General features: G+C 35.8%; 1 long non-coding RNA gene across 1 annotated transcript; it reads left to right on the plus strand.

Annotated features, from left to right (window-relative positions):
• Positions 1–12,287: 12,287 nt before the first annotated feature.
• LOC114300663 (uncharacterized) lies at positions 12,288–15,735 on the plus strand. The gene is made up of 5 exons (XR_014342597.1): positions 12,288–12,671; positions 13,845–13,939; positions 14,086–14,158; positions 14,296–14,966; positions 15,423–15,735. It is a non-coding gene; the product is annotated as an uncharacterized LOC114300663 (long non-coding RNA).
• The last annotated feature ends 5,489 nt before the right edge of the window (positions 15,736–21,224 follow it).

Here is a 21,224-nt window from a genome sequence, read left to right on the forward strand (position 1 = left end):
TTGTGTATTGCACATCGTGATTGGAAAGACAGAGAAATTTTATGGTGTTTCTTGAACTCTTCATTACTGTTTTTTGAAATTTAGAGAAAATCCATAGAAAATCCAGAGAAAATCTCTAAACTGGAATCCAGAGAATTTCTCTGGCCTTCCCAAGGACAAATGCAAATCATAGTGAAGCCAAATGCTCTGTTCCTTGAACTCTTCATTACTATTTCTTCAAATCCAGAGAAATTCTCTAGAAAGCTAGAAAAAATCTCTAGATTGGAATCCAGAGAATTTTTCTGGACTTCCTAGAGAAATTCTCTAGATATATGTATATTGGTTGTTGTTATTGCTTATTTGGGTGATCGATTTGTGTATTGCACATCGTGATTGGGAATGCAGAGAAATTTTCTGGTTTAAACCTAGAGAAATTCTTGTGAAAACTACAGAAAATCTTTGGAAATCCAGAGAATCTCTAGACTGGAATCCAGATAATCTCTCTAGCCTTCTAGGAAGGCCAGAGAAATTCTCTGGATTGAATTTTCTCTAGATTGATGTTAAGAGACCTTAGACATAATGAAAATATTAGATGTCCTTTATGTTATAAAATCTTAATATCAGGGACTCTAAAATAAATTCCTTAAAAATAATCTATATTTTAAATAAATCTCAAATGATATATTTATAATTTACTCTTTATTAAAATGTCACTCCAACTCTCTCCTAGGAGAGGTTGGAGGTTTAAGTCCACCCCTCTTCTACATTTGTAATATTATGATGCCTTTTTATAATAATTTAAAAAAGAAGAGAAAAAGATAGTAAGTGTGAACATTCAAATAAGAAAACAAAAATGTTTAAGAGCACTATTAGAGCTCTACTTATGTGGTAGTGGACCCCACTCATGAATGATTTGATGTATGTATCTTGTTATTTATTTATTTATTTTTGGCTCCCTGCCACATCATTAGTGCCATTGTTAGAGTTCTAAATTTAGAATTATGAATCATTGCTCATAAGAAAATTACAAATAAAATACTCGAGATTATCCTGCTGAAACATACTTCACATTGAGAAGTTATTGAATACTTCTGCAGTACGGTTATGTGGTGCTTCAAAATATATGATTGATAGAAAAGATGTGACTTATAATTTTGTATTGAATAATTAAGAAATATGAAGAAATATAATAAATGATAATTAATAAAAGAATACACACATGATACTTTAAGAATACCCAATAATTTTCTCTTCGGCATTAAACTAACAGGTTCAACCTTACCTTCAATAGTAAGTGTGACCATTCAAATAAGAAAATCACAAATAAAATATTCGAGAATATCCTTTTGAAACATACTTTGCATTGGAAAGTTATTGGGTACTACTACAGTACGATCACGTGGTATTTCAGAGTATGATTGGTAGAGAAAGTGTGGCTTATAATTTTGTATTGAGTAATTGAGAAATATGAGAAAATATGATAAATGATAATTAATGAAAGAATACAGACACGTGATGCTCTATGAATAGAATAATATTAGGATTCATGAAAGAAATATTATGAAATGCATCATGAAGATTTTTTATCCTTTGATTAGTGTGTGGTGTTTTATTGTATGTATAATCTAAAGGTGGAGAATCTTTCATGATCATCTTCATGATATTTTTTTCATGATCTCTAGCATTACTCGATTTAAAAAGTTAGAGAGAAAGTCACAATACTTTCTCTCTATTCTACTTCTGCATTTTCTGCACATTAGAAAGTTCGAGAGAAAGTAACAATACTGGTTGGTTCGTTAGGCTTAGGGTTGTAGTGCTGCAACTTTAAGTGTAGTCGTTACATCCTGAGAAGTAGACGTAGGTCAAACTTGAAACACTAGAGCAAGGGTGAAATCTATTTTAAGGAGATTGTATTCAACACAAGTCTCAACTATTGATTTCTAGATTTTATAGAAAAGTGCTGTAAGATTTTATTTTCAGATTTTAATTTATAAAATTCTTCTCTGAATTTGTTTATTTCTTTTATACAATTATTTGTGTATACATTTACACAGAGAGTCGTTAGTTCTAACAATCTTAAAGCATGTTTTTATATTTTCTTTTTTAATATAGAAATAATATTCAGTTCAAAAAAAAAAAATAGAAGTAATATTTTGTGTGAAATTTAATTTTGATAAATAGAAATAATATTATTTTTATCATTGGTTTTTACAAAAATTATATTATGTAATTTTTGTGAGTGTACAATTTGATGGTATATTTTCTTAAATCAATTGTGTTACTTATTTTCAGAAAATAATGACAATTGAAAATGATAGTACTAAGACTACTAATGCAACCTCTAACCCATTCTCCACATCTGTGTTGCTGGTAATGTTGACGGTTACTCTGGTGGTGCCGGTACATCTGTGTCGCTCGTAATGTCGATGGTTACTCCGATGGTGCCAGTCAATCATGGTGAAAAGCTAGAAAAAGTTTAGTGGAACTGACCTTTAAAAGCTTAACGTACGGAACTCATAATTCCTTTGAATTTATGCAAGAATGGATCTTTAAAAGTTGTGAAATAACATTTGTTAATTTTGAATGTGAAGCGGGTCTAGTTTTTTCGAAGGAGTTGGGTATATGACAATGTGTTTCTTGAAGGTGACTCCGAATAGCTTATCAATTTGAAGATAGGCAAATTGGAGCTGCATCATTCAGTCCTCAAATTTGGCACCAATTTGTTATTGTAAAGTATAGTTGCCCCTTTGTTCTATGATCTTATTTTACTTTACTAATGCAAATAGTGTGAAAATATAAAAATGAACAATGTAAAATATACATTTTTCATGTAAAATAGATGACATTGACAATATCATTTTTTTTTATCCATATAACTAATAAATTATTAATAAAAATGGAGCTCAGTGTTATGTGAATTAAAAATTTAAAGAAGCTTAATGTAATTCCGTCAAAGCTGTAAAACTTACTGTATTTTTTTCCAAATATCAAGGAGGTTAATGTAATTTATCTCAAAAAAGTTATTAAAAAAGACTCCCATAGAATAATAATAACAAATTAAAAAGGAGAGAGAGAAGAAAATTTATATAAAAAGATGAGAAAATTTCATTTTTACTCCTATATTTTACCTCAATTTTCAATTACACTCCCAGACTTTGAATAATTTTAATTTTACCCCCATTTTTTTTGAAATTGTATCAATTTTGCCTTTGTTGTCAAATCTAAAACGAAAAAAGTTAAAAAAAAATTTACATTTTGACCTAAATTTTAAAAGAAAGATGTAAACTCACCCTCTTCTCCCCAAATTCTTTCCTTTCCCTCTCTTCCTAACCCCTCTTTCTCTTTTTCTCTCTCTCTCTCTCTCTCTCTCTCTCTCTCTCTCCTCCATTGATCCATGTACCCAAATATATATATATATATATATATTTGTAAGAAGAGCTTGAAAGAGACAGGGCAACAATGTTGTTTTGTGGCTTCTGCTGAAACCCAAAAACCAAAGCTCTCTTCTCCTCTACCACAGAACCCATTGTCTTTATCTTCCGAAACCCATGTTTTTCGATCAAAGCTTCCTGACATACCCATCTCCAAACACCTACCTCTCCATACTAACTGCTTCCAAAACCTCTTTCAATTCCCAGACATACCATCATCATCAGTTCCACTGGTAAATCCTACTCTTTTAACGAAACCTACATCGTTTCCCCGAAAGTCACTGCCGGATTATCACTCATCGGCATAAAAAAAGGCGATGTCATCATGCTTCTCCTTCAAAACTGCGTCGAATTCGTCTGCGCATTCATGGGCGCTTCAATGATCGGCGCAGTCACTACTACTTTCAAGCACGGGGGGTTGGCTTAGAAATAGACAGAAAAGCTTTCATCTTCTCATTGGCACTTAAATGATTCGCGTTTGCCTTTCACTTCTCTCCAAAAGAAAGTAGAAAGTTATATAAAAGAATTGATGAATCCCATAGTCAAGGGTTCTCGATGAGTGGTGATGAACAATATGCAACTCTGAATTTTTTGTTTTGTAAATTATCATTGGATTATCAAAGAATCTATGCAAAATCAAGTTGAGATATTGAGGGAAGTTTTGTGATATTGAAACCAAGTTGTGTTTTTTGCTCTTCCCACCTCAGCCCCTCTCTTGCAACAAGAAGAACTGAAAATTTTGGAGTAAGTGAATTTGGGTTTGAGAATTTGGAGTCAGTGAGTGAATTTGGGTTTGAGAATTTGGAGTCAGTGAGAGAAGTTGGGTTGGAGAATTGAGTGATTGCGATGGTGGTTGGTAGTGGTGGGAGCACTTGCAAGGGTAGAGGATAAAGGGAAGAATTGGAGAAAAATGAGAAAGCGTGAGTTTGGGTAGGAGAGGGTAAAGGGAAGAATTGGAGAAAAATGAGAAAGCGTGAGTTTGGGTAGGAGAGGGTGCGTTTACATTTTTCTTTTGAAATTTGCGACCAAAATATAATTTTTTACTTTTACCATTTTAGATTTGACTGAAGGGGCAAAATTGATACGATTTCAAAAAGTTTAAGGGTAAAATTAAAATTATTCAAAGTCTAGGAGTGTAATTGAAAATCGAAATTAAAATATAAAGGTAAAAATGAATTTTTTCTAAAAAGAATGCACCCAATAAATAAATAAATAAAAAGAGAGAGAAGAAAATTAATAGAAAAAGACTGCACCCACTACAACAAAAACACACTTTAGTGGCACTATACTAGCGGCATTTTTTTAAAAAAATGTCACAAAAAGAATATTTGGTGGCATATTTTAGAAAAATGTCACAGAGGCACAAAAAATGTGATTTAATAGCATCAATTTTATAACATTTTATAAAAGAATGACACAAGAAATTATTTGTAACGCCCTCGAAAATAATAACAATAAACCCATCATATAGACATGCATTGATATATAAAAATTTCCACTTTCTTCTATTCATCAGAGTTCCATTACAAAAAGTATTACATGTTAACAACAAAAGCAAATGCCGTAAAGGCTTACAGCTTTCCAAGTTAACACTTGGTTACAACAAAAGAGTGCTAACTCATTTACACATTAAGCCATTGGCTTGAATATACATGTAATACATCAAAGAAACTAAACAACAAAAGTCTGCCCGCCTCTAGCCTCCCAAGCTACGTCTTTGGAGATGGCATGCTACCTGTACCTGAAAATGATATTCCCATATAGGGTGAGCCACAGCCCAGCAGAGATACACTAAACCAAATATGAACAATGACTAAAAGATTAGCAATTGATAGATGGTCAACACTGATACTTCTCCTTATCACACTTTACAGTTTCATGACATACAAGTTCATGTTACAACCCATTTTCCAATTCTTTTCAATTCTCAATTTATAACCATGGCTCAGAATCTGGCCAAACAATTTATATGAGACAGTAACTCATATTAAGCACTTTTCCTATTTCATAATAGATAAGCATACTAGCTATATTACACATCAACAGATAAACATACAAGCTATATCATCACTTCCATAGATATGCATAAGAGCACTATCACACTTCCAAAGACAAACATATGAGCTCTGTCAACACATTAATAGATAAGCATATGAGCTCTATCTATGGAGTCCATCCCCTATCTCCTCCCAACAACATCCGGTTTAGAGGTCCATCCCCTATCTTCCCCTAAACCATGGAGTATATCCCTTATCTCCTCCAACACGACACAATGCATATAAACAATAATCATACACATCATCACACAACACATAAATTTAATGTATTCTTTCAACCGTCATACTCAACGACACATTCCAATGATTAGTTTTAGTTTGCCTAATCATCATGCATTGTCTACAACAATCAAGACTATCCTCCACCGATAGCCCAAGGCAGTTATTTCTATACAGAAAATAAATGCAACAATGGATATATATAATCAACATTTCAACTAGGTGAATGATAAATAATCCAACTACACCCTTTAATCTCATATCTTTCCAAATCAATTCCTCATTTCTCATAATTAATTATGCAAATTAATTAACCAATGTAATTAGGGCACTTTCCATAATTAACATTTCAACCTTTCACGGTTTCATTTTCATTAATGATTTAACATTAATTTCACTTTTCCATGCCAAACATGCATCTAGGTTTTATATAGCTAAAACCCCAACTTTTGTAAATTTACACAAAAGCCCCCAAACTTTCACAAAATTACCAAACCAACCCCAACATCTCAAAATACTAAAATTTAAAGACAAAGCCCATAGTGAGGAGTAGGTTATCCCTACCTCGAAGTTAGAGCTCGATGGGGAAGAGACCAAAACCAAAGTGCTCCAAAGACCAAGGTTTTCAGATCAAAACGACGCCCTCGACGATCAACACAACTATTACAAAGGCCGAAGAGAAGGAGGACACTCTAACTAGATCAAACCCTAGAGAGAAGGGAGTTTCTAGAGAGAGAGGCTCTCAAAAATGAGTTTTAGAAAAAGTAGGAGAGAGAAAGAAAAGTAAAAAGTGATTTAAAATCACCCAGCGGATAACTCATATACGTATGACCCGCTCGAGCGAAGAACACAACGCTCGAGCGCCAAGAACAAAAATCTGGACACGCTCGAGCGCAATAAGGCCCGCTCGAGCGCCAAGACACAAGAATAAAGCACTTCCGCTCGAGCGTGAAAACCAGTCCGCTCAAGCGTAGATTTTTCCCTCCCAGAACTTATACCCAGAAAGTACTATCCGCTCGAGCGCCACCAAACCCGCTTGAGCGCTACCGCTCGAGCGTAAACAAACCCGCTCGAGCGTAAAAATCACATCTGCAGAAGTTTTGCAGGAACACGAAATACTGGAGGTGTACAATCCCCGCTCGAGCGCAAGAAGACCCGCTCGAGCGGATCGCCTGAAAACTGGACAACACGGAATTGAAACCAAGGCCTAACCAACCTGTAACAACCCTGCTCAAAACATCCTAAAACTCAATCAAATGGAATTAAAGGACGGCAACAAGATGAATACCACTACCAACTTCACGGAACCGAGTCCGGAACACAACAGAACAGTAAAGGGACAACCGGGATCGCTATATTATTTTAATGACATTTATCAAAAGATGCCACTAAACTTTAATAGTAATGGCATTTTTTTAAAATGTCACTAAACTAGATAGATGTAAGTTACTTTTTATGGCATTAAGTGAAAAGTGTCATAAACAAATATTTTATGGCATTTTGAGAAATGTCACTAGATCAAAAAATTTCCAAGCTATCTAATGCCATTTTTGAAAAAAAAACAAAAAATATCAATATACTTCCAAAAAATTTTAAAATGCACAAAATAAATATAAAAAAATAAGTTGAACTCAATATAACATGCTATCAATTGGACCAATTTGAGACAAAATAAAAAATTTAAGGTTAAAATCGATTCAATTGAAATTACAAAAACTAAAATGACACAATAGCCAAAATAGAGGGACTAATAGTGTAATTTGGCCTAATTGTTAGCATTTTTTAATGACAATATGCATATAAGTGGCATATGTTATTCTTTTAGAGGTAAAATAATAAATTTTCTAAACTCAGTGAGTGATCTCAACAAATTCAGCGATCATTTTTCGTCAAAAATACTAATGGTATTAATAATTGGACCAAATTGACAAAAAATTAAAAATTAAAATTGATCTAATTAAAAATATAAAGATCAAAATTAATATTTATTTATTTATTTAAAATGTGAACAAATTTACTTATAAATAATTAAATAATTTTTTGATACACTACTATCAGTACAGGAAATTACACCTTTAGCGATTAAAAATGGCGACTAAAAAAAATTTGGTCGCCAAAGATACATGCTTTAGCTACTAAAAAAAACTTAGTCAGCAAAGGTACACATTTTAGCTACTAAAAAAAATTTAGTCGTGAAAGGTGCAATCTTTGCCTTCAAAAAATAATGTAGTTGATATTTGCTTTATGTTTGGCGATTAATTGGATTTTAGTCCTTGAAAATAGGGTTTTCAGCGACCAAAAAAAACATTGGGTCCCTAAATGTTCAATATATAGCTACAAAAATTAATTTAGTCGGTATTTATTTTACTTTTGGTGACTAATTAAATTTAGTCGTTGAAGGCAGGGTTTTTGTAACGCCCTCAAAATAATAACATTAAACCCAACAAATAAGACAGGCATTGATATTCAAAAGTTCCACATTCTTTCATTTATCAGAGTTTCATTACAAAAGTATTACATGTTAACAACAAAAGCAAATGCCCTACGGGCTTACAGCTTTCCAAGTTAACACTTGGTTACAACAAAAGAGTACTAACTCATACACATTAAGCCCTTGGCTTATATTTACATGTAATACATCAAAAAGTAAAACGACAACATTATGTCCGCCTCTAGCCTCCCAAGCTATGTCCTTGGAGGTGGCATGCTTCCTGCACCTGAAAATGATATTCCCATATAGGGTGAGCCACAACCCAGTAGAAATATACTAAACCAACCATGAACAATGACTAAAATATTAGCAATTGATAGATGGCCAACGCTGATACATTCACATAAATCACATATTTATGTCATATGACTTATGAGTCCAAGTTTCCTTTCATTTTCCCTTTTTCAACGGATAGGCATATAAGCACTACCCACATTCTCAACAGATATGTATAACAACAATATCCACAGATAAACATATAAGCTATATCCACATTCTACAACAGATATGCATAACAACAATATCCACAGATAAGCATATAAGCTATATCCACACTTCACAAAGATAAGCATATAAGCTCTATCTTCACTTCTCTAGACAAGCATATGAGCTGTATCTACAAAGTTCATCCCCTATCTTCTCCCAACACTATCTGGTTTAGAGGTACATCCCCTATCTTCCCCTAAACCGCGGAGTACATGCCCCATCTCCTCCTCTACACATAACGTATACAAACACATTGGTTCTATATACAATCACTCAATACATATAGTTAATGTATTCTATCAACCGTCAAGTTCCATGACACACTTCATTGATTAGTTTCAGTTTGCCTAATCATCATGCATTGTCTACAACAATCACGACTATCCTCCACCGATAGCCCAAAGCAGTTATTTCTAAACAGAAAATAAATGCACAATGGATATTCAATCAACATTACATTTCCTCATTTCTCACAATTAATTATCCCAATTAATCAAACAATGTAATTAGGTCATTATCCATAATTAACATTTCAACCCTTAGGTTCCATTTTCATCAATAATTCAACATTCATTCCATTTCTCTATGCCAAACATGCATCTAGGTTTATTATGAGTAAAACCCCAACTTTTGTAAAATTGCACAAAAGTCCCAAACTTTCACAAAATTATCAAACCAACCCCAACGTCTCAAAATACTAAAATTTAAAGACAAAATCCATAGAGAGGAGTAGGATATCTCTACCTCGAAGTTTGAGCCAAAAAGGAGATGAAGACTCGAAGATCAACGTGTTCCAAATCCAAACTTTTTCAGATTAAAACAAAGCTCTCAACGCCCTCTATCTTTTTAACAAAGGCCCTAGGCTAGATTCACACTCTAGGGAGATCAATTTTTAGAGAGAATATAAGTGTAGAGAGAGAGGGTCTCGGATCTAGGTTTTGATCAAAAAAAGAAAGTGAAAAAGTGATGTTCAAAACGCTACTGTCCGCTGATATAAAACACGCTCGCTCGAGCGAAGCCTTTGTCGCTCGAGCGACCAGACACAGAAAACTCTCGCTCGAGCCAAGAAGTCCTCGCTCGAGCCAAAAACTCAAAAGTGCGCTCGAGCGAAAGAATGCTCGCTCGAGCCAACAACTCAAACCCTCAGGTCTGCAACCAGAAGCACGCTCGAGCGACAGACCTCTCGCTCGAGCGAAGAACAAACCAGACCGCTCGAGCCAAGAAGAACTCGCTCGAGCCAGGAAACGCAACTCTCAGGTCCAGAACCAGACGCCATCGCTCGCTCGAGCGAAGCCACTCTGGCTCGACCCACCAGACACGAACTCAACTCTCGCTCGAGCAACAAACTCCTCGCTCGAGCGAAGGGCCAAAAATCTGGGCGGCAACACTAGGCTCCCAAACACAACCAACCTGTAACAAACCTGCCCAACACATCCTATAACTCAATATACAAAGTAGAGAGGATGCAAACAAGATAATAAACAACTACCAACATCCACGGACACATGTCCGGATCACTGTTCAACAAGGGTAAACCCGGGATCGCTATAACCTCCCCCCCTTAAAGAATTTCGTCCCCGAAATTAAGCACAAGTTTTCAAAACAAGTTTTTCTCCATTTTAAACAATGTTACACTATAACATTCAACAATCCGACCCATTACCGGTCATCCCATCCCTTTAACAAGAGACATTTCACAATATGTATACAACATATGTACTTTCAACATGCATTAACATTACGCATTATCTTTCCAATTTCAACAATACATTCAACACATATAGTGTCACATTCAACTTCCATATGAGGCAAGTCCCAAAACATACTTCCAATAAACCAAAACATTTTCAATGTGTCACAACTTAAGACATATATAAAAGCTCTTAAGTTCAACAATAATTCAAAATGTAAATACAAGATTACATATCAACAAACAAGTCCGGATATTTCTCTCGGACTTCCAACTCACGTTCCCAAGTGGCTTCCTTCACTCCGTGATGTTTCCACAAGACTTTCACCAAAGGAATGGTCTTGCCACGCAGGACCTGATCCCGCCTATCCAAGACCCGAACCGGTCTCTCCTCATACGAGGCATCCTCATCTACCTCTAAATCGGTCCAATCCAACACATGTGATGGATCTGGCTCATACTTCCGAAGCATACTCACATGAAACACGTCATGCACTCCGGACAACTGCGGTGGTAAGGCTAACCGATAAGCAACCTCACCAATCCTCTCAAGGATCTCAAAAGGACCAATAAACCGAGGAGATAACTTCCCACTCTTCCCAAACCTCATCAAGCCTCGCCTAGGTGATATCTTCAGAAAGACATGATCACCTACCTCAAACGCCAAAGGTCTCCTCCTACGGTCGGCATAACTCTTTAACATGTAATACTTTTGTAATGAAACTCTGATAAATGAAAGAATGTGGAACTTTTGAATATCAATGCCTGTCTTATTTGTTGGGTTTAATGTTATTATTTTGAGGGCGTTACAGTTTTGGGCAACTAAACAAAATTTAGTCAGCAAAAAGTATAATATTTAGCTACTAAAAAAAATTTAGTAGCCCTTTAGTTGACTTTTAGTGACTAAATTTTAGTCCTTCAATTGTAATTAAAATTTTGCAGGGAGGACTTCAAATTTTTGGAGGGATTCCTAAATTAATTGGCGACAAAAGTATCTTTTAGTTGGAAAAAATTTACAACTCTTTTATTTTAGAGTAAATATCATTTTTTCCCCAGGCTATCATGCGTTTTTTATGTTGACCCCCATACTTCGATTTATTTTAATTTAGTACCTGAACTTTTCACAAATTGATCAATTAGACCCCTGCCGTCACCTTCCGTCCACAATTGGACGGAATGTGTTGATGTGGGGGGCAAATTGATTGTATAGTTTGGGAGATAAATTGATTTTTAATTTGAGGGATAAATTAATTTTTAAGGTATAGTTTGAGGGGTAAAATGAAATTTTAAATGCCACATCAACACATTCTGTTTAATTATAGACAGAAGGTGACGATAGGGGTCTAATTGATCAATTCGTAAAAAGTTCAAATATTAAATTAAAATAAATTGAATTATGGAAGTTAACGTGAAAAACACGTGATAATTTAGGAAATAAAATAATATTTTCTCCTTATTTTATGGGACGAAAACAATTAAAACCCCCACCCCAAAAAAAAGAAAAAGGGCTAGGTTTTCAAAACTCCCCCCTCCCCCACTTAAAAAAGAAAAAGAAGGTTAGGTTTCCCCACTCACGTTTTAGAATCAAGATCCTCTACTTGAGTTCTCTCCTTCACTTCCTATTTACAAGGTTATTGGGTTCATTTTTTGGCCCAATTTCAATGATTCGAACCGTTCATATTTTAAGATTTATTGAGTATATCATACTTGTAAAAAATCAAGTTGATCGGATATTAGAAAATATGTGTTCGGAAAACTGTTTATTAAATTTTTTTAAAAAATAATTTTTAGTTTAATGACCCGAACATGTACTTTTTTATATTCAATCAATTTAATTTTTTATAAATATAATATATTTAATAAATCTTAAAATATAAACGGTTCAAATCATTAAAATTGGATTCAAAAGTGAACCCAATAACTCTGCGAGGAGAAAGTGAATGCAAGTACTCAACGAGGGATCTTGATTCCACCTTTTAGAGGCCAACTTACCTATACTTGGAAAGCTGGTGTGTAGACTTGACTCTCTGCCTCTTTCTTCCCCACGCCTTTGCCCTCCTTCCACGATCTCTTTCGCAACGTCATCACACCGTCGCACGATCTCTCTCTCTCTCTTCTCTACTATTGAAGATCGAACATGGAGGCTTCTCAATCTCTGCTCCAACGCAATCACAGCGATCGTCGTCAGCTCCTGAGTTTCATACTCTCATCAGGTTTGATAAAGGAGCTCCGGTCCCCTACTGGTGCCACCTCCTCTGTCTCCGACTCTGATCTTGAACTTCTCAGCGCCGATTACGTCCTCCAATGCGCACAATCCGGTTAGTTTCACCCCTGTTTGGTTGCCGAGAAACTGTAGGAAAAAGAAAAAGAAAAAAAAAAAAGAAGTGAACTAAAAAGAGTTAACACAGTACTCTGTTTGGCTGCGAAGAAATCAAAGAATTCATAGCTAAATTAAACTAATACAACTATTTGGCTGAGTGTGTTTGTGTCTTTTAAACCATTTGGTTCTCTTTTTTTTCCTTTTTCCTCTGTTTTCTCAACAACGAAAGGGGGGGATTTTAGGGTTAGGGCTATATTAGGACCGTAGGAGAAAGATTCTAGTCTTTTTAAATGGAAATGGATAATAGCTAATTTGCCGCTTTAAAGAGTAAAATCAGACGCCGAAAGTTATTAGGGTTAATTGGCACTCAATAGGCTAAGGTCTCGGAATTAAGAGGTGCTGTTTAGGGGCTGCAAATAGTGCCCTGAGAAAAGTAACCTGTTGGTTTAGTGGCAGGAAGAAGAACCATTTGTATATTTGGTCTAGAATTCCTTGGAAATTACTCGAGTCTCTATAATTCATCGCACAGTTTCAAACACAAATTCTCTGAATCCAAATCATGTATTGACTAGAATTATTACATAGATACTTATAGGTTGCTGAACTTTTTCTAATTTTTCTAGGATTAATACATGAAAACTATAAAATTTTGACCATTCAAACATTTTGGACCTAAATAAAATCACATGCAATGATTCAATAACATTCTTGACACATGAGATCCATAGGCTTCATCTAGAGCCGTTATCCAAGTTCTTTTTTTCAAAACATATTTGCCTTAGATTACTTTACTAAAACCTAATAACAAAAGGAAGCTATCTAGCTGCATACGAACCTATAAATTTCATAAAATGAAGACTCAACTTAACGCTAAACTCCACTAGAAGGTTCCCTACATATGCTCCATGTAATTCTTTGTTTTGTTGGAATCCATGTGAAATTTCAGATTTACCCTTTTCTTCCTTCTATGGTGTTCTGTTCTTAGAAGAAAAAAAAAATTGTTAAGAAAATTCATGCCATTACCTCTATATTGTTTACTCCAAAGTGCATAATTTAGTTGTTCAGAGGAAAGCGAATTCGGAAATCTTTTGATTGGAATGGGATAGGGTTGTGACTGATGGTGGTGCTCTTAATTGTTGAAATCTCTTGCTTCATCTTCTTTGTTCTGTAGGATCCGAGTCTTGTCTTTGTTCGCCGTGGAACCTCTAGAACAAATTCAAGACAAGGCACTCTGAGAAGAAGTGACTCCATGTGGCACACAAATTAGTATGTTGAATGTGAACATATATATGTATATATATATTTTGTGTTGTAATTTTTTATTTTGAAAACCACTTTGCTCTTAGTTGATCGTTTTAATTTTGAAAATCTTGTTGTGCATATTTTTTATTTGTCTCTGTTTTGTGCAACAGTTAACCTGTGGTAGCCAAATTGTTGCTTTGAGATGTTCTACCTCTTGTTTACATAAAAGTGTAGCAGCTCAAGGTAAAACTAAAATACTATTCTGATCCAAAAGGAAAGCAGAATAAAACACTGATGCAAATTCCAAGAAAACATTGATTCAATTCTATAGTGTTGATGCTTGTTTAGTGTTTTATTTGCATCTCATTTTCTAATTGCAGGTTTTTGTATTTTTAGCTGCTGAGTATGAAACTCCAAAGAACTCCCTGAATCAGGTCAGCTTTTTAGCATTTGGTGGCATGCATTATTTCATCATGAGTTCATTTCAATTTGGCATTGGATATTATTCTTAACCTCAAGCTTCATTTCAAATTTCATGAGATTATGGAGCTAGTCAGTTTTTGTCCGATGTCCCTTGCTGGATAGGTGCAGTCGGATCATTGTCCAGATCATCCTTAGACTTCATAATAAGTACTATGATGTTTCTCGATTCTTGAAATTTTTTCCCTCTACTCTATGTTTCAGATATTGGCATACATGATGATAAATTTAACCTTTTGGCTTAAGAAATTTTGCTCCTTAGCTTCTACATATTTACTCTGAACATGATAGACAATGTTTAAAAAATTTGAATGTCTTTATTATTATGGCTAATATATGTAACATAGTGATAAAAAGCCAAGTGTGGTTGATGCCTCTTGAGGTTATTTGGACTTAAGTCTTTGTATTATAATTTTTTAAGCTTGTATTGCCAGGGAAAAAAGAGAAACCTAAATCGGCCACCTGCTTCTTGAACTGTTTCTTTAGGTTAGACCTAGAGATGTTATAAAAAGTATGGACAAAGCCTTTCACACAAATATTATATTGAACTTCTAGAGAGAGAGAAAAGTAGGCTCTGTTTGGAACGATTCTCAAATTCGTTTCCTACCATTGAGTTCGCATATGGTGTTTGGATAGAGTTGTAGAATTAATTTTCTACAACTCTACAGAAAACTCTGTCAAACAGAGCGCGATTTTCAATTTTTTTTTCGAAATTTGGCCTAACCGGTTGTCCGGTCGGTTGACCGGAACAGTGAATTTTTTTTGCAATTGATATGTTAATTTTTATATATTCGAAAAAAATATTTTCTGAATTTTTAAAATTTTTTTATGTGCTTTAAAATAATTTTGAATTGTATGCTTGGTTATGAATTGTAAATTTTTGTATCAAATATCAAATGTCACGTCAACAATTCTTCACTCAAACCAAACAAATTTTCTACAATCATAATTCCAAACCTCACAAACTCAAAATATAACTCAATACTCTCAAATCATAATGACAAAGCTCTACCAAACGCAACCGTAGTCTTTCATGAACTTGCTAGGTATAAGAAGCTATAGGTAGAACACACATTATACGAATGCTAAAAATGTCACAAACCTGAATAGATATTATTTGAAAACAGTATGACGCCAAAAACTAAGTGCAAAAGGCATCAAGATGGCATTTTTAAATTTTGACTGAAGTTCAATATCCATACAATTCCAATATTAATAACTTACACGACAAGTTTGGAGACTCCATGCATGGGTCATCTCCCATGTTTATCATGTTGGAATAATTTTCTGTGTAAAATAAAATAAATAATTTGAAACCAAATCAAACAAATAAAAATAAACTACTTACATAATTTATTTACCAAAGTGAATTACTGCAAAAATGATCAAGTCGAGTGTGTAACACTCTATCCTTATGACATATTCGCTCTGCTTTGGTGCTTACGGATAAATGGCTTCTCCCAGGATACAATGATCTTTACACAGATTGTAGTAGTACTCCAAACAATCTGTACGGTGAACTAGAACTTGTGTTCTATACTCTCAGAATTTTCTCTAAAAACCTGGTATGAAGAATAATGAAAAGAGAGCAAAAACGGAAAGAGAATTAATTTTCTGGATGTCAAAATATGCTGGAATGATTATGAATTTATAGGCATAGAAGGTGATTGTGGGGAAGAGCCGAGCAGGTACAATTTGAATTAAACAGATACAGATTCAAATCTGTAGAGCCGAACAGGTGCATATTTGAAATGAATAGGTGCAAAAATTCAAATTTGTTTGAATCTATTTGGAAGAAACTGAATCTGTGCAATCTATTAAAACAGGTTGAAAAATCTGTTTGAACTTGCTGGAAATTGGATCGGGGGAGGCACTGTTTGGACAGAAAATTGAATTCAAATTTGGCGCAAAATTTGAATTAATTTCATTCAGAAAAAATAATTTTCCTATAAGAATTTTTGAAAAAAATTCAAATAAACTTTGTCTAAAAAATTAATGTAAGGACCCAACCCATAACCCGGACCCGGCTCGACTCGGCTCGGCTTGGACTGCCAACGCCGCCGGCGCGCGTGCGCGCTTGTGTGATGGTTTAAGCCAAGGCTCACTTTGTCCATAATTCCTCCCTTTTACAAACTTGAGGTGTTCTTTGGGGCCCAACCAAAGTTTGTCCACCTAGAGTTTATAAACACATACAAACTTTCTTAAAGTTTCAATGTGGAACAATCATTTCAATGAAACCCACATTTTACTCTTTAATTGTCTATTTCACGAACTCGAAAACGACGTTAACTTCCCATTAACTCATAGATGGTTTTGACGAATCGTTTGCACCATGTGACTTGCCATATGGTAAGGAACACGTCACCTCATTAGACCCATTCCAAAAGACGTGTGGGACCCACTCAAATTTGGAGTCAAAGTTGGTCCAAAATAAGTCTATAAAAAATCATAATTTCCAACAATCCCTCACATGAATGGAATTTGATGGAAAAAAAATACAACATGATCTGATTACAGAGAGTACATAAATTTGAAATATTCTATAAAGGATATGTAGCTTTTGGCTTTGAACCTTCCATTGTGAGACACTATCAGATTTACTAGTTAACCAATGAGTATAATGTCTTGAACTGTTCAGTCATTTGTGTAAATCAAGACAATAGAACTCACGCAGTATATTTATTAGACACAGTTTAGTTCTCACTATAATGTTCATTTTGACCCTGAACAACCTGGCCTTTCATGAGTGCTTTAGAGAATTATAGCCCTTCACAAATCTCATAGAACCGGCCAAGTTCACACTCATATAGGTGATTCTTATGAAGAATATCCCGCCAAACTCCACTAGGTGTTCCTAGAAATAAGAATCATTAAAAGTATTACTTAACTTAAAACGTTGCAGACATCACTATTTCATCATAGAAATGGGTAGAAGTTTGACTCCGTAGTGATCCTAATGAGTTTTAGGTTGTCCCTTTGAACCTAGAACTTGGGATCACAAGTCAACTAGGTTGGGTTGCCGTTGTGGTAACTATTATTTAATAGGCTCCATTTCCCTCGATGAATTCTCAATTAACTCTCTTGTTAATCCCTTGGTTAGTGGATCCGCTATGTTGTCTTTAGATTTCACATATTCAATGGAAATAATTTCATTAGAGAGTAGTTGTCTTACGGTATTATGTCGACGATGAATGTAACGTGACTTACCGTTATACATATGACTTTGTGCTCTACCAATTGCTGATTGACTATCACAATGTATGCATATTGCAGGCATCGATTTTGGTCATATTGAAATATCTTCAAAGAAGTGACGAAGCCATTCTGCTTCTTTCCCAGCTTTATCTAAAGCTATAAATTCTGATTCCATAGTAGATCTAGCAATGTAAGTCAGTTTGGAAGATTTCCAAGATACAACTACCCTACCATATCCACTGGTGGATTTTGAGTTTTTAGTATCCGATATTCAGTTTGCATCACAGTATCCTTCAAGTACTACTGGATATGTAGTATAATTTAGTACAATATTACGAGTAAATCTAAGGTATCTTAGAACCCTTATAATAGCTTTCCAGTATTCTACTCTTGGATTATTCGTATATTTATTTAATTTACTTACTGCATAGGCTATATCTGAGCGAGTGTAGTTCATTAAGTACGTTAAGCTTACAATAATTTGGGCATACTTTAATTGAGAAATACTTTTATGTACATTCTTAGAAAGAAACAAATTAACATTCATAGGTGTTCTAGCAAGATGATCATCATCTTTGCTGAATTTGTTAAATATTTTGTCAATGTAATGTGATTGTGACAAAGCATATCCTTCTGATGTTTTGATAATTTTCATACCAAGTATTACATTAGCAATCCCCATATCTTTCATGTCAAAATGTTTGTTCAACATTTTCTTGATAGTTTTAATCATGTCATTATTACTACTTATGATGAGTATATCATCCACATAAAGACATACTATAACTGTGGGGATATAATTTTTGAATGACAACACGTGACCGAAGTGACACTGATGTGTCTGCCGAGGTGTTACGTGTCTTGGTTATGACACCGAGATGATCTTGGCTAGGTCGGGGTTATCTATAAAGAAACTGGAATATGGGATAAGCGGATAAGGGACAAGAGTCTTAGAATGGGAGAGGACTTCAGTTTGGATAAAGATAAGACTCTTAGAGAGTTTATCCCAATCCTACTAAGAGTCCAAGATTAGCAGTAATCCTAAGTCCATTGAAGGTATGCTTCTATTGGGATTAGGTAAGTGTTGGCTATAAAAGAGAAGCACCCCTATGGGTCTAAAGTATGTTTTTTATGCTCTGAATAGTGAGTTAAGCACTTTTGCTATCCTTGAGAGATAATTGACTTGATCGTCGGAGTGCTCCCGGGTGGACGAACTATCGCCGGAATCTCTTCTTTTTGTGACAGGTCGTTCGGGCTTAATCTATTCTGCCAGTGTTCTCCAGCTGAGTGCTTGATTGGCAGTGTGGTCGGAAATTGACACACAATTTGGCGCCGTCTATAGGAGAGAAAGGAGAATATATGGCCAACGATGGACAGAAAGAGAAGGGTGGGGACGACACCCTTACTAAGAGTGGGAAACATATTGACCTTGATGTCGAAGAATACAACTGCAACGAAGAGACTCGTAATAAGAATCACGGCGGAAAGGATGTCGGGCAGGAGGGCGGCGTACCGAAGAAATCGGATCGGAGTGGGTATTATAAAGGGGACGACTTCCAGGTATAGAAAGATAGATGCTTGTGGAGGGACGACGAGATGAACGGAATGGCAGACAAATTGGCGGACCTACAAACGGTCGTCAATTTCATGATGCAGAACATCATGCAGCCACCGTTCTCGCTACAAGATACGCTGATTCCAGCGGCCAAAAAAGGTATCCAGAAAGGGGGGCAGAAAACGATTCCTGCAGTCCTTCAGCATGACAGGACCAAGGGACATTCTCATCAGCCTTTGCGGGAGGTCGGACATGGAGAATCCCAGAAGACACGTCGAACAAAAGAAACATGCACCAAAGAACATCGGGATCTTCAGGAGAAGGAACTCTGTTTCGACACGACCAATGGAGGGAGGTCCAAAAGGACTCACAATGACACTAGAAGTAATGCACCAAAGAGGTTGAAATTTGGAGATAGCCGAGCTCCTGAATGAACCAAGGAGGATCTGAGGGATTACCTCTAGAGAAAGCGACAAGATGCCGAGGTGACCTCTCCGGTCAAGCCGAGGACACTGTTCTCAGTAGAGTTGGACAAATCTGAGGCCCCGAAAAGGTTTCACATGCCGAGATTCTAGATATACGACGGTAAGTCGGACAAGAACTTTCACGTCGGCTTGTACCTGAACTCGATGGCATTATACACTGAGAACGAGTCGTTGCTCTGTAAGGTGTTTCCCTCGTCCTTTGGGGAAATTGCATCGGACTAGTTTTACAAGTTGCTGAAAGGAACTGTGAAAACCTGGGAAGGCCTGGCCGAGATGTTCGTGGCCAGGTTTGTGATAGACAAACTACAACCATTAAGGGTGGACTCCTTGATGGCCTTGAGAATCAGTGAGGATGAAAGCCTTAGGGCTTATGCCAAGAGGTATTACAAGGTGTTCAACCAAATAGCAGGATGCAACCAAGAGGTGGCGGTCGTGTCCTTTAAGAACGGCCTGAAAGATGACTGTCTGCTACGAAAATCACTGGCAAAGACACTGCCAAAGAGTATGGAGGAACTCATGGTCAGAATAGAGAAGTATGCAAGGGTTGAGGAAGACACGCCGGGGACAAAGGCGTTAACACAAGAAAAGAGAAACGGCTCGTCGAAGCGAGCTGGGGTAACATTAGATACAGCAAGCAAGAGACAGGATTAAGGGCTGTACAGGCTGTCACAACTTATCCCTCCAACCTAAGTGAGTAGATCCCAAATTTTAGGAGACAAGATCTTGGCCTAGATGATTAAGTCCGAGAAGAGAAAAGCTCAGCCTAAGTTAAAGACTTTTTATATAAGGTCCACAAAGGAGTAGGTGGAAGCCATACAGGGGGCAGTTCCCTTGCCCATAGAGCAATATCGCAGGGATTCTTTTGGCCTTCCATGCAAAAGGAAGCTGAAGCTTATGTAAAAAAACGTGAAAATGTTGTTAAAATCCACTTGCAACGTGCGAGAGAACATCAATTCTGCTGGGGGCATACCAACAAACAATTTGCTAGGGTTTACAACAAGAAGGTCAGCCTAAGAGAGTTCAAGGTTAGGGACCTCATCCTGAGAAAGGTTGTCGGTAATAAGAAAGATAATAGGGAGGCCAAACTTGGCCCAAATAGAATCATCTCGGTTGCCGACAATGGGGCATATCGGCTGAAGTAATAATAAAGTGCTAGTTTGATTTTTGTGAATTTGAAATCTGTGCGATAGGATCGACCAGTCCTATGGCGATGTTTCTGATTAAAACATGACGAATAACTTAGACTTATTATATGGCAGAGTTCCTACTTGTATATAATAGAGTTGAACTAAGTTGGCGATGTTTCTGATTGAAACATGACGAATAACTTAGACTTATTATATAGCAGAGTTCCTACTTGCATATAATAGAGTTGAAATAAGTTGGTGATGTTTCTGATTGAAATATGACGAATAACTTAGACCTATTATATAACAAAGTTTCTACTTGTATATAAGCCCTGTTTGGTAGAACTGTGGGAAAGTGCTTATAGCTTATGCCTAAACAGCTTATAGCTTATAACTTTCAACTTAAGCTGATTTTCAGCTTATTCTTAAAGCATCTCCTGCCCCACTCAAAGAATAAGCTGATTTCT

Source organism: Camellia sinensis, chromosome 10 (assembly GCF_055761805.1).
Source record: "Camellia sinensis isolate YWXY chromosome 10, ASM5576180v1, whole genome shotgun sequence".
In the NCBI taxonomy this organism is placed as follows: Eukaryota; Viridiplantae; Streptophyta; class Magnoliopsida; order Ericales; family Theaceae; genus Camellia; species Camellia sinensis.